This window comes from Cornus florida, unplaced genomic scaffold (assembly GCF_030987335.1).
Source record: "Cornus florida cultivar Cherokee Brave unplaced genomic scaffold, ASM3098733v1 CherokeeBrave_3.0.0_Hap2_Chr10, whole genome shotgun sequence".
Lineage (NCBI taxonomy): Eukaryota > Viridiplantae > Streptophyta > Magnoliopsida > Cornales > Cornaceae > Cornus > Cornus florida.
This window is the reverse complement of record NW_026775580.1, coordinates 49,647,538-49,663,036: the sequence shown is the minus strand read 5'-3', so window position 1 is coordinate 49,663,036 and position 15,499 is coordinate 49,647,538.

Genomic DNA, 15,499 nt, shown 5'->3' with positions numbered 1-15,499 from the left:
AATCAGTTTGTTCTAAACTTTTTTGTATAATTCAAGTAATCAGTTTGTTCTAAACTTTTTTGTATAATTCAAAACCCATTTTTTTATATAAGTTGGATTGAAGTGTATTATGTAGTTGCCGTAATCCAATACTTTTTTTTTTTTTCATTTGACTGAGATTGTAATCTCCAAGGCTAAAATCAACTTAGTTTTCAATTAGTATGTACACACATACATATATAGCAGTGATATCTTGCTCTCCGCGGAGCAAGAAAATTCATTTGCATTTTCTATTGAGATCATTAAATCTAATCTAATGGTCTCTATAGAAACTCATTTATATTCTTTCCTTTTAATACAAAACCACCATGACTATTTCTAATTTTCAAATTTAATATTTATCAAACCACTAATTATAACAATAAAAGGTAATTACTCAAAAAATATATATAAAAATCTCTTCACCGTCTCTTTCAAACAAAGACCTACAAGAGTATTTTCTTATTCTTCATACAAATTGAATTTGCAAGTTCTCTATCTCCTTTGTCTCCTTTTAATCATAAGTTCTGATTCTTACAAAAGTGCCACAAACCATTTACTAAAATAGTCATAATCATACATACAATACCTATTCACATTAGGAAAATTAAACTAATGACATATGAAATATCGACTCAAAAATAAATAAAAATAAAAATATTATTATTTTTATTATTTTTATTTTTTTCACGACACTTCACCCGCATAAAATTTAATGGATTAAATTTTTTTATTTTATTTTTTTTGTCTCTTGTAATTTTTTGTTTGAGGGAGATGTGATTTCCAGAGGTGAAGGTTTCAATTTTATTTGGAATAATTACCTTTTATTATTGTAATTAGTGGTATTAGAAAATATTAAATTTAGAAACTAGAAATAGTAATAATGGTTTTATATTAAAAGAAAATGATATAAGTAGATTTCTATAATGATTGTTGGATTAGATCTAATGGTCACTATAGAAAGTGCAGATGAATTTTCTTGCTTCATGGAGAGCAAGAGATCAGTACTCTCTCTATATATATATTTATTTATTAATTAATTTTCATGAAATGTGTATTATATCCCGAACATAATCCTCAAATTATTTTCTTCTCCGTATTTATTTCGGATCAAAATTCATTCACAGGCATAATCAATTCTTACATAGTTATGATAGCTATTCTTTTTTTCTTTTTCTTTTTTTCCTGGACAACTACAACAACAGAAAAAAGGAAGAACAACAAACACTACCAACAACATCAAGCTCTAGAAGTCGAAAAATTGCCAGCGGCAATGAAGCAACAACGATGTCCAATTCCATATCAATTTGTGAAAGTCCTGCAAGAGCATGGGCCACACTATTGTCATTACGTTGAACATGCGAGAGTGAAGTCCATGAAAAATTCTTCAGAGTTGTCCGGATGTCATATATCATAGACGCAATTGCAACATTTCCACAGCTTACCCCTTCTATGGCATCCACCACCAATTTATCATCCGATTCAAAACACACAATCTGAAAGTTAAATGCCTGAGCCTAATAGATAGCACGTCTAATGTAATGACCTGGTTATTTTCCTTCTTTTCCTTTTCTTAGATTTTTATAGATTTTTTTTTTTCCGTTGTTTTTTCTTTTTTGTGTTCGGTTTCTCGTAGCTTGATGTAACACCCCCACATTTTCCACGCATAAGTTGATCAGGCTTATACACGAAAAACGAGGGATATCAAAAACAATTGGCAATATACAAGCATGGAATACAAAATGATGGAAATAAAAGAATTTAGACAGGAAAGAAACATTAAATAATACAACATCCATCCATCCTTTATTTAATACAGTACTTCATTACAACTTGGAAATCCTACGTCAGGGATCCCTAAATATAACCCTGAGAGTTCAACGTCAAAAGTAAATAAAAACTGAAACTGAAGTATTACGTAAAACTTCTACCCTGCAATGGATCGTAAGAGTAGATGAGTTCGGATGGTGGTCCCACACTGCTAACCTCAGCCTTGAAACGGGTACTGACCGTATCCTGAAATAACAACAATGGTGGGTCAACCCCACGAGCAAGTCCTCTCTACTATGACCCAAATCAGAGAATCAAATAAATTAATCATTAGGAATCGGTTGAGTACTATAGCTGTATACATCCTAAGGGAACTATCCCATGTATAACATGACCTCAACCAGAATAGACGGTGATCACTTACACTCACACTAGGTGGTCAAGTGTCGCCTTTCCCTACCCGGGAAATCAGCTATTATACATGGTGCACGATACTGACATCACAGACTATAACGAACTACACAGTGATAACACCTCTCAAAGTACTGATGAATATACTGAGCATACAAATTAGGCAACACATGCCAATAATATTACTAAATAGACTGAGCATGTCCATTAGGCAACACATGCCTATAATATTAAACCACATACCCCGACAGCCACACATCTGTCTATCGCAACGAATGCATAAGGTATAAATGAGTCTAAACTTATTAGCCAGCTCATATGGTTCTATATGGCAACACATCCATATAATATAAATGCGACATAATTAAACAGTCCATTTATTTCCTGAAATGCACACAGCATAATGATCATGGTTTATATATCAATTAACAGTATAAACATCCCATAAGATATCATGGATAATTTATCTGACTACAACCATGGCCTTATTTAATTTATCAGTAGTGGTTGATACCATTTAATAAGATAATAACACTATTTATACTTAACAATGTCGTTAAATAAATCACATTAGTATCTGTACTGTAAACGAGCCAATAAATGCTTAGAAAAGATTAATCGGCCATAAGAATAAGTAACGGGTATTAAAATAATAATTTCGTGGCCCGTTAAACCCGTAAATACCAACTCAGTACCTAAAAATCCAAGTTTAAGGTTTTGGAATTTACAAAACAGGCCCTAGGGGTATTCTGGTCTTTTCCAGTAGCTGTAGAGACCCCACACGCGCCCTCACGCGCCTCCCAGAGCCTCCCCACGCGCAGCCCAACCTTCCCCACTCTCCCACGCGCCTCCACGCGCGTCTGGCATCAGCCACGCGCTCCCACGCGCGTCTGGAGAGTCCCACGCGCGCGCACGCGCTGCCACGCGCGCACTAAGGGTACCTTGCTGACGCGGCGTGTGCTGGTTGGTCGGTTGTACCGTTTCTATGTGGGCGCGCTACACTGGATTGATCCACCTACCTTCCCTCCATCCTACGCTCACGGATCCGAGTGTACCGCGGTAACATGGACCGCAGTGCACCGGATCAATCGCTGCTGATTAATGGTCTAGATGCGCGCGTATACCCTCCTATGGTGCGCCGCATCACACCGGATCACTCCGGTCATCTCCCCCATTGCCGGCGACCGAAAAACTCGCCGGAAGGTCGCCGGAAATTGCAGAAAAGCCCCGAAAAAATCTAGAAAATTCTAGAAAAATCCCTAAAGCTTTATTTAATTATTTTCAGCTATATTTTAATTACATAGGCTAAATAAATAAATAACTAACCTCTTTAATAATTAAAACACATTATTTTAATAAACTAAAAATAATTTATTGAAACTCCTAGCATGGTTTCTAGTCTCTTAAAAACCCAAAATAAATTAAATGAATAATTTATGGATTCAAAGGGGAAAAGTAGATAATAACTTGCCTTTTTGGATTTAAAATAAATCCGCCGGTCTGCGCGTAGTCGGGTAAAATCGCCTACACCGGTCCAAGCTTCTTTCTCTCTCTCTTTTCCTTTCACTCTTATAAAATAGCTCACTAGAATTTATACTTTGCTTCTAACTCCCTTTCTTTTCTTCTAAGGTAAGCTAGCTAATTTATATACAAAATATATAATATAAATATTACAAATATCTAATTTTTTTCATCTACTAACCATCTTCCCAGCCATAAGGCTTCAATTCCACCTATAAACATTGATGCAATCCTATCCTAATCTCTAATTTCATCATGACATTGGTTTAATACTATTATTATTATTATAACTATTATTATTATTATTACTAATATTATTATTAATAAACTTTTATAATAATTATTATTATTATATTATTATTATTATTATTATTATTACTATTACATAAGAACACATTATATCATCATCATACTTTATAACATAAATATAATGCTTTAATTAACTAATATTGCTTAATTAAACATAATCAACAAATAAAATTAATTATAATAATACATGCACAATTAAATGAATAAATTTACTATTTTAATATACACAATTAATTTACATGCACCATTAAATGAACTTAATATAACAATGTAGTATGCACAATAATAGGTAAAGAAATCCTCACATAAATGAATTTTTTTAAATAAACTAAACTCTGAAATAAAATACGGGGTATTACATTTGATGTCGTCACGAGTGCTCTGGAATGATTTCCGAGACTCTTTTTTTTGGATTGACAACTTCCTTTAATAATTGTGTCATTTCCACATTTTTTATTTTTCCGGACACTATTCACTTTTCGTCTTTTTCTTGTTTATCATTTTTCTTTACACAACCTCACTTTTGGTGTTCGGATTTGATTCCGATTTTGCACGCATCCACTATATTTAAATTTCATGCCATGTGTATTTTTACTTTCTTAGAAAAGCATGTTTAGTGTTTACTTTTCTTGTAAAGGGTAAAGATGCATACTTTATTATAATTATTCTTAATTTATGGGGGTTTAGTGTAATTAAATAAAGTAATTATTTTTCGTCTTAGGGGCCATTTTGTAATTTAATTTGGAAGAAATTTTAGAAAATGACCTTTTTGTAATTTTTGAAAAAATGTGACAAGTGTCACATTCTCATGGTGCCACTTGTTGGCATTAGGGTGGAGTGACTTGGAAGCATGATCTCTTAACATTTGGAGGGTGGAGATTCACCCACTTGTTGGCCTAGGATTGGTGCACTTGTTGGCTTAGATGGTTGACAAGTGTAGGCTTGAGATTAAGCCTAGGAAGGAACCTTGGATTTGTGACAAGTGTAGGTTCACAATTAAGTCTTGCAATTATTTTTGGGCCACTTTGAGATTATGGTTTTAAAGAAGGGTTTCTTGTACAATTGACCAAACTTATGTGTATTAACCATGGTGTAAGATCACATAGTGAGTGGAGGATTTCTATTTCCTCCACTCACACTTCATTCATTGTTTTCATTATCTTCCTCACCAAAAACCCTAGCCTCTATGGATGAAGTTTAAAGCCTTAAGCTTTGATTTTGATTTTTGAGAGCCTTCCATTGATTTCCAAACTTAACCTTAAGAATACTTTTTATTCCTCTCATCCTCCTCTTCATAACTCTTGAAGGGTTTGCCATTTTGTGTTGATTTGCCTTGGATTCAAGAGGAACAATCCTCTTGTAAGGTAGGGGGTGTTATAATTTATTACCTAAGGGTATTCCTTACTTTCGTAGTGATATGTAAGTTGTATGCATGTTTTTTGCTAAATTGAGAAATTAATGATGTATCATAATTTGCATATTACTTACTTTAGTCTTAGTATATGACATGGCCATAGCTTGATCTTTGATATATATTAAATTGGAATGATTTAAATGAGTTTTCAAATCTAGAGATTTAATATATTTAAATTGATTTAAATTCTAGTAAATTGAGTTTTGCTTGTATTCCATTCTTGACTTGATATATGGTATGACCATGACTTAGTGCTTGATATATATGAATTTGAGATTATTTGAACAACTTTTGAAATCTAGAAATTTAATTGATTTAAATTAATTAAATTCTATTTGATGATATCTTGCTCATTTTACACTTTTGATTTGATATATGTAATAAGCATGATATATTGTTTAACATATATTAATTAGAGGTTATTTGAATTTGATTTGAAATTTAGAGAATTTAATTATTTTGTTTAATTAAATTCTATCTAATGGCTCCATGGATCTATTTGTGTTTTAGAAATTGTTTCTATATTCAAATCATGGACTTGGACTTGTTGTGTATTCACTTGGTTGTATTTTGAGCATTGGATAACATTGTTGTTATATTTATATTCATGAGAATATGTTTTCTTTGTGGAATATATTGTTACCTTGTGTAATGAATTGCACACTTTGTAATTGACATTATGTATGCCATTTTAAAACTGAAACTCTAAGGCATGGATTGTGTGGTTTCAATCTACTTGCACATGGAAGGTGTTTTCATGCATTATATAAATTATGTATAAGTTGTGAACTTATTTGATTTATTTTGGAGTCTTGGGACATTGTTGTTACAAGTGACATGGTTAGAGTTTGGCTCTAGTGCGGGAGGTATGAGTTCTCCCCAATTGAGATAGTGCGCACTAGGGGTGGTATGACCCGCGGGTTAGTGCCTGGAATAACCATTGAGGTCTCGGCAGAATTCCGAGCTTAGATGTCCAAGTCTTCCACTATTTGATTTCGCATTCAATTCCAAGTTGACAATCATATTTAATTGTGACTTGTGGTTTTGATTATTGGCGATTTTGATGTTGTTAAGTACATCCGAGCTTTATGATTTCAATGAATCATGATAAATTTTGATGTTGTTAAGTACATCTATGCTAAATGTTCAAATGTAGCTTAGGAATGATCCTATAGGTTCATTTGGAACATAGACGTTAGGTGGCATGACCCACTTTTGTCGTTTTTGCACTTTTAGATTTCAAGTTGACAACTTTGAGAATCTATATCTTGATGCATCGTATTAGAAGTTCTAATTATGCTGAATGGTTATATTTAGTTATTCTCATACTTTAGATTTCAAGTTGATAACTTTGGGAACCTTTATCTTGTTGCTTGTATAGCATACTCTTATGTCGTTTGGAATTGCATGAGGGATGTGATGTATGCTAGAAATGTTCTAAGGTAACTTAGAATACTCCCTGAGTCTAACCTTTGACATAGACGTTAGGTGGCATGACCCTTTTGAATTATTTCAAGTCAATGTAAAAATCTCTAAAGAAATCAAGTCATGCATGCTCATTCTCTACGAGTAAACTTGTTTACTCACCCCGAAGTTACTGGGGGACTGTTTCAAGTACGAAGACTTGGTTCGTGATATTCATCATTACTTGGATGATTTTAGACTTGAAGGTTTAAATTCTTGTAAAGGTTGGCTTGGAAAACCACTTATAGCCTTTTATGTCAAAATGTGTATATTTGATTCCATGTATGTAATGTGTATATGAGTACACTCTTTACAATGTATTTGACATGTATGAGATGAGGCTGGAGACCAATGATATGTAGTTTGTATCCTATGTAATTTTTTACTTCATGGAATATTATGAAAATATTGAAAAAATATTGAGTTTTTGCTTCACCATATTTGCATTGGGTGTGAGAATTCCATTTTGATTCTTCCATAGGATCTCATTAATCATGTATGAAGTGTGGCCAATGGCCAAACGGTATTTTGAAACCATTTCATAGTTTTGAATTCCGAGTTTTCATTCTAAGTTTCATTTTTGTCATTTTGGCCGTTGGGGGGTCGGATTTTGCATTGGCGGTATTTTTAAGCCGTGGATCATTGTAGTGTGTCCTAATAGATAAGTTACGTTTGCGTGCATGATCGTTTTCAAGAAAAACTACTTCCTTGGTTAAATGAGCCTCTTATGGTCTCACTTTGCATTTTTATTACATAATCTGATCTAGGGGCATTCTTGACTTTTCACTGTAGTTTTATTTTCTTCTTTCAACATGATTGAATAGAAAACGTGATTTTAGGGGGGGTTTTTTCTTCGAGTTTTTCAAAAAATGTCTTCTTGGTACCGGAAATCGTTCACGAAGTTCAGCTTTCAGTTTTGCATTTAGCAGCTTTTTGGACCCTCATGACCTGATTTCATGAAGGGGAATTTTGGGCATCTTAAAGTGAGTTTTTTTTCGATTCCTTTCATTATGTCATGTAGAAAACTCAATTTTGAGGGGGGTTTATTCTTTGTGTTTTTCCAAAAAATGTCATCTTGGCCCTCAAAAATCCAATTTTTAACGAAAAACCCCTACTGCCAGGTTTCCTTGTTGACCCTTCTGTTTTTTTGCTTCGTTAACCGGTTAGAAGGGGTCTCCTAAACGGTTAGATGTGCTTGGGCAGTGTTGTGGTCGTGATTTTTGGCCTCCTTAGGAAGGTGTGGTAATCGGTTATATATTCTAAGGTTGGCTCCTTCTGACCTTTTTGCCCCTTCTTCTTCAGTTAGCTATATCTTCTTCATCCGGATTCCGAATCAAGTGATTCTTGAGTCTAAGTTCACTAATTTTTCGTTGTCCTTCCAATTGTATACTTGGTAGCACTCACTTTCATGTTAGAAATGACCATTTTTCCCCAGGTTCATTCTTGTCCGTTTTTGAAATGCCGCTTCCGCATTTATTTCTTTTGGGTTCCGTGACCTCGTTGAGGGTCACATTGGTGTCTTAGAGATGTGTTGTATCTCTAGAGATTGTTGTTTCATCTTTTGCTTTCGTATTCTGGATCCAGTTCGGGTCATCACAGGACACACTGGGTTGAAAATTCCAGGGTCGTCACATCTAAAGCAAAATGTTTATGCCTCTAACACCAACAATGAAGAAAAAGGTTTAAAAATTATTGCTTGAAGAACAAATCCAGAAGAATCTCGAAACACTGCACCTCCACCTCCCAACTTAGAAATTGTCAAAAAACTAGTATCAACATTACATTTAATAACTCCATTCAAAGGACGAACCCAATGAGTAAAGGACTCGAACCTTTGTGGTTGGTGGAGAAGAATGTGACATTTTTGCTGCAAACCCAAATACTCTCAAAATCGATTCGTAGCTAGATTTGCCACCATTAAAGGATTCCAAGCTTCCATCTCAAAAACCTTTTTATTTCTAGCCTTCCGGATTGTCCAAACACAAAAGGAAGCCAAACCTAATATTTTATTTTTTTCGGTGTAGGCACTGAAAAAATAGATAGACTAACCCACCACGCAAAAAAAGAAGGAGGTTGACATTGAGTAAAATCCCAGTGAAGGGGGGTTAATTTACATACTTGCAATGAGTGAGAACACCGGAAAAAAAGGTGAAGGATATCCTCTACTTCCACTCTATAACGCTAGCAAACCGGGTCCGCTAAACAACATCGACGTACAAGAGTAGTCCCCGTTGGAATTATACCATAACAACATTTCCAAATGAAGTGTTTCACTTTGGAAGGCAATGGACACTGATATACCTTACTCCAAAACTGTCCAGTATCCATGTTACATCTTTCCTTCCTCACGTCTCACATATGCTGAGTATTATAAAAAAGTGAAGCGGAATAATATACGGACTTGACACTAAACCTTCCCGAGCTGTCTAAGTCCCAAATTTTGGAATCCTCCAATTGGCCATGATTAAGAGAAATTTGAGATATAAGTTGAATTTCATAAGGAGTAAAAAACTGCCACAAGACATCCATATGCCACCTCCTCTGATTCTCATCAATTAATTCAGCTACCCAAGAAAAATTAGAAGTTATCGCCCTTAGCCATATTGGCATCGAAAGTCTCGGAATCCATTTATCTTTCTAATTATTGATAGACTTACCATTCCCGACCAACCATCGCAAGCCATGTCTCAGAAGCTTCTGGGACAACCAAATACTGCGCCACGCCTAAGAGGGATTCGATCCAATCTACGCTTCAATAAATAAACACGATGGAAAATATTTTGCTTTGAACATTTGATAAGCCATTCCGTGTCTAGAAACTTGGAATTTCTAAGCATGTTTAGCCAGTAGAACCAAATTAAATGCTTCAAGGTCACGAAATCTCAGCCCACCGCGTTTATTGCTATGGCATAAAAGATCCCAGGGAGCCCAATGAATGGATTTTGTCCGATCTTTTTTTCCCCACCAAAATGCCCGCACATGCTTCATTAACTCTAAACACAATTTACTAGGTAACCGAAATGTAGACATAATAAAAGTGGGTAAAGCATTCAACACCGCTTTAATCAATATTTCCTTCCCACCATCCGAAAGAGTATTTTGCTGGCAGGACGCCAACTGATCATTCATTCTTTGAAGCGAGAATTTGAATACATCATATTTGGATCGACCAATTATCACTGGCACTCCTAAATATTTTGTCTAAAAGCTTTCCTTTGACAAGCCCAACATTTGACCCAAATCACGCCGTAAGTGAAATTTAGCATTCTTTGAAAAGAAGATGGCTGATTTTTCAAAGTTAACCATTTGTCTCGAAGCCAACTCATAACCATGAAGAATTCGCTTTAAAGATCCAATCTCCATTTCAGAAGCTTGACAAAATACGATAAAGTCAATCGCAAAGAACAAGTGAGAGATGGATGGTGTACCTCGACAAATCTTTACCCCCATTAAAATTTTAACTTCTTGTGCCCTCTGAAAAGCCATAGAAAGTGCCTCAGCACAAATTATAAATAGGTATGGCAAAAGAGGGTCGCCTTGTCGCAACCCACGCGGCGGATGGAAGAAGCCGACTGAATTACCATTAATAAGAAGAGAATAGGTTACTATGGAAATACATGAGAATATTATTTTAATCCAATGAGAATTCATACCCAACTTGTGAAGCATACGGAATAAGAACTCTCATTCTATGCGGTCGTAGGCTTTACTTATGTCATGTTTTAGCGCTAAAAAAGTTTTATTTCATTTCCTTTTATTTTTCAGATAATCAAGAATCTCATGTGTAATAAGGATATTGTCAGTGATATGGCGGCCTACAACAAACGCAGATTGAGACGCGCTAATAACTTGATCTACAACACATTTCAGCCTATTAGTCATCACTTTTGCGATAATTCGATAAGTCACATTACATAAAGAAATTGGTCGGTAATAAGAAACTAAAGTAGGAGGCACATTTTTAGGAATAAGAGCAATATTAGTGTGATTAAGATAGGAAAACATATATCCGGTTTGGAAAAAACTAGAAACAACAGCCACTACATCTTTAACCACATCCCAGTATTTTTGATAAAAAAAGAGGCGTCATTCCATCTAGACTAGGAGCTTTCAGAGGGGCCATTGCAAACACAGCTTGCTTGATTTCCATCTCTGTCGGCATCGTTAGTAAAGATTGGTTCATCTCAGTAGAAATTTGACACGGAATGTGGCGCAAAAATTGATCAATACTTTGAGGATTCTGAGATTGAAAGAGGTGCTGAAAATAGCATAAAAAAAGTATCTTGGATTGTGACTTCCTTCTCGCGTCAAACTCTTATTTCATCAGTTACACCGGAAATAAAATTTCGAGCTCTTCTTCGGCGTGTCGCTGCATGAAAAAATTTGGTATTTTTATCGCCAAATTGTAACCATTGATTCCTAGATTTTTGTTTCCAATATATCTCCTCCTCTAACCAGCATTGTTTGAGATCTTCTTTAGCCTGAAGTACCAAAGAATGATTATAATCCACATTATTTTCCTTTAAAGATCGCAAATGTAACTCCACTTAGCCGACTTTAGCTTTAGAATTATGTTGATCTCTAGCCCACTCAATGAGAGCTTTTTTACAAGCTTTCAACTTGGCTGCCAACAGAATTGTCTAGATCCTTGGATTGGTGTACTCCGCGTATCGGCAATAATAGGCAAACATTTGTCATTTATAGTCCATCGCGCATTAAAATGAAATTGACGTTTTGTTTTGTGGACAGCTGGACAAAGATTGAGAAGCAAAGCATTGTGGTCAGATCCTGCCATTGAAATATGGGAAATAGTAGCCTGTGGAAAAACAGAACACCACTCTGTAGTTACCAGAGCTCAATCCAGCCTCTCTTGTATATTTGTATAACCAGAGCGTTGATTATTCCATGTGAATGGATATCCAAAAAAACCCAAATCCCATAGATTACATTGTTCCATTAAAGATTGAAACGTTTGTAATCTCCAACCGGTTTTAGTCACCTCTCCACATTTTTCAGATGGATGAAGGATATCGTTGAAATCCCTAATTAACATCCATGTGGATGGCCAATAGTGAGCCTTTTGTGCCAAATATTTCCATTGATTTGCTATAATATTATGTAAATGATAGTGAGTGTCCATGATGGTTTGTGGGAAGGATAGATTATAGCCGTAATATGAAATTCATTATATTCCAATACCTACAAATGAATCAACTCTTTCCACCATAGCGCGATGCCACTGGAACGACCCACATGATCATATACGCAGGCATGGTGATACCTAAGTTTTGCATGGATAGGAGCAATACAATCCCTTCTATTCTTTGTTTCTAGAAGCGCAAGGATTTCAGGGGAGTGCAGCTGGTGTATTTTTATAAGTTGTTAGACCGTCAATGGATTCCCCAGGCCTTAACAATTCCATATTATCAGTCACATTTTGCCGACCTGGGATCGACCTCCAGTTTCAGACTCCACAGTAGATCGTGAACCACAACTCCTATTCACAGCAAAAGAAGAAGACGACCCATCAAAAATAGTCTATTGCAGTATCCTTACATTGGGCACATGAGTATTTGGCCCATTATTACCTATACCCATAGATACCGTTTTTGGGCTCTTAGTAGCTGCCCAAAAAGGATTATGGACTCAATCCAATTGGTTGGCAGACCTAGTTTGGCTTGTTCCAGACGCTTCGGCACTTTGTGGAAAGTTGTGCATAACTAATATAGCCGATGATGACTGAGAATCTGTTCACGATAGCACCGGCGACAATGAAAGCAGGAAATCCATCCTTGCTTACACTAGAGAGCGATCAAGAATTCCCCCAATAGTTAGATCTTGATTTCGATTAGCTACAAAATTGGGCCGATATGATGCCTCAACAGGACTGATTTCCTGTATAGTCGACACTGTAACTTCAAGATTTTGCAATAACGATATGGAAGGGGCCTCTATGAAAATCAGAAAAGGAGTCCACCGAGTTCGCCGCACCGTAAAACAGCCAAGACTGAGCAAAAGGAAATGGATCTAGCAGACCACTACAAGAAATAACAAGTGGTTCCAGGAGGAGGGAAAGAAATAATTTGGGACTAAACAACACACAATTAAGGGAAGGAAGACCACAAAGCAAGATCAAAATAAGGGAATCGGAAAAGGCCCCAAAACAAATCGCAACTCTGACACGCATAGATACCCTTAGTTCAAAGGAAACTCCTATTACAGGAGAGACAGAAGAAAGTCAACACACTCAGGATAGCTATTCATTTGGACCATTGTTGACATAATAACTCTACATGATCGGACTCTCTTGAATTAAAATCTAATTATTTGTATTGTTTTTTTTCTTCTTAATTTCTTTTTTTTTTCTCTCATTTATTTATTTATTTGGGTAAGTTCTCTGTATTGTTTTTTCATGTTATATTATTATTTTTTAATTCGGTGACTGTGTGACTAAAATAATTTGAGCCACTTTTTATTATTGGAAAAAGAAAAAAAATTGAATAATTTAATGTAATCAATGAGTTGAAATTTGTTGTGCATTGTACTCTTGCAGTCCACTTTACAATTATTTTAGGGAGGCGATATTCGCATTTCACTTTTCTCCTTCACTTACTTTTTTCTTTTAAAAAAAATGACAATAAGTTCAATAAACAAATTATTAATATGTATCCTCTCTTATTTTATAATACCATAACTACCCTTTATACTAAACCTTCTTTAATTACTTTATACTATGCTATACCTTTTTTTCTTAGTCCTATTAAAACAGATAATTTAAGCAACAAATTAAGTTAATTTTTTTTCAAATGTATTTTTGTTTTCAGTCCCATCAAAAGAGGTAACCTTTTTTTGATAATTTTTTATGGTCCTATCAAAAGAGATAATTTATTCAAGTGTAAAGTGAAAAAAAAAAAAAAAAAAAAAAATCGGATTTGTAGATAACTTCCTTGAAGTATTTGTGCATAATACCCCTTAAAATATCACATTTTGTTGCAAAATGCCCTAATGCCTATACTATATTTTATTAAATGACTATAATGTCATTTCTTATTGAATTAACAGTCAATATATTTTTCTTATTGAAATAAATTATAAAAAAATAATACTAATTTGAAGAAATATTCTCTATTAAATTTGCATAAATTTGCCTTTAATTTTTAAAATTAATTGTTTAAATAAAAATCTTAAGTATAAAATTTTAAAATAATTTAATTCATTACTTAATTTTTTATGAATATATTACATGAAAAAGAAGGTATTGGGTTTAGCGGAGTATCATGGCAGCTAAGGATATAGTGAGGCTTGGCATGAGGTGGCGGATTGTGAGTGGAGACAAGGTTCGGGTTTGGCATGACAACAGGCCACCTTGTACTAAATTCCTATCTTTCATGGGTCGCAACAAGGTAGCCGTAGGGGAACCCGTGGCTGGATTGAATCAGTCATAAGGCTAAAATGGGAATGGGGCACATTGCGCATTGACAATCGATGAGCCGGGGATCTTTGATCGGGTGTGGACTCTTCACTAATCAAATGGGCATCCTCAGATCTATTACAGGAGGAATGGTACGAGGGCGTCCCTCGACTGAACAATTGTCTAGTACCGAACTTTTCCTATTAATTTTTCATAAGTATAGTACATGAAAAAAGAAGGTATTTTTCTAAGGTAAAAAATACTAAATTGAGTATACTAAATAACAAATTTTTAATAATAAGTTAATTATTTTAGAAAATGGTAGTTACAAATCTATTTTTTTTTCATTATTATAATAAATTAATACTAATAATAAAATTAAGGTAAATAATATAATTAATATTTAGATAAGATGATAAAAATAACTTAATAAGATGACAAATTTAATGAGAAAAGGTAAAATAGTATTTTGTGATGGGTTTGTCTTAAATTGCAACAAATCAATAACCCAGTGAAGTAATTTTTAGTTCGGAGCGTTATTTTGCAAAATGATAACAGTTCAAGGGTTTTTTTTTGTACTTTATCCTTTATTAAACTTTTTTTTTTTTGGCCTTATCAGAAGAAATAATTTATTCGAGATAAATTTTTTTGGATTCACCATTTTTTTTTTTTTTTCTGAAAACTAATGAAACCTCAATCTGGTGAGAGTTTATAGGGGTGACCACGGATCGGATTTGGTACCAATCCTAATTCAATTCGTTCCTAATGGATTGGAAAATTTTGAATCCATTATCTAGGGGTGACAATATTTGACACGACACGCTAACATAACACAAGATAAGAGAGTTTAGATTTTGGTTAATCGTGTTCGTGTCGTAATCATGTTGACATGGATTGACCCGCTAACTAAAAGTATCGTGTTCGTATAAAAAATGACTCATTTAACTAAACGTGTAAAATAAATATGTCGTATTCGTGTCAAAAATGACTTAAACATGTATTTTCGTGTCGTGTTAAGTTTTGACCCATTTATTAAATAGGTTATGCGTGTTGTGTCGTGTTACACGTGTAATAATCGAGTCGTGTTCATGTCAAGGGTCTTAGACATGATTAATAATCGTGTCGTGTTCGTATGGACCCTAATCGTGTTCGTGTCTTAATCGTATCGACACGAACACTAC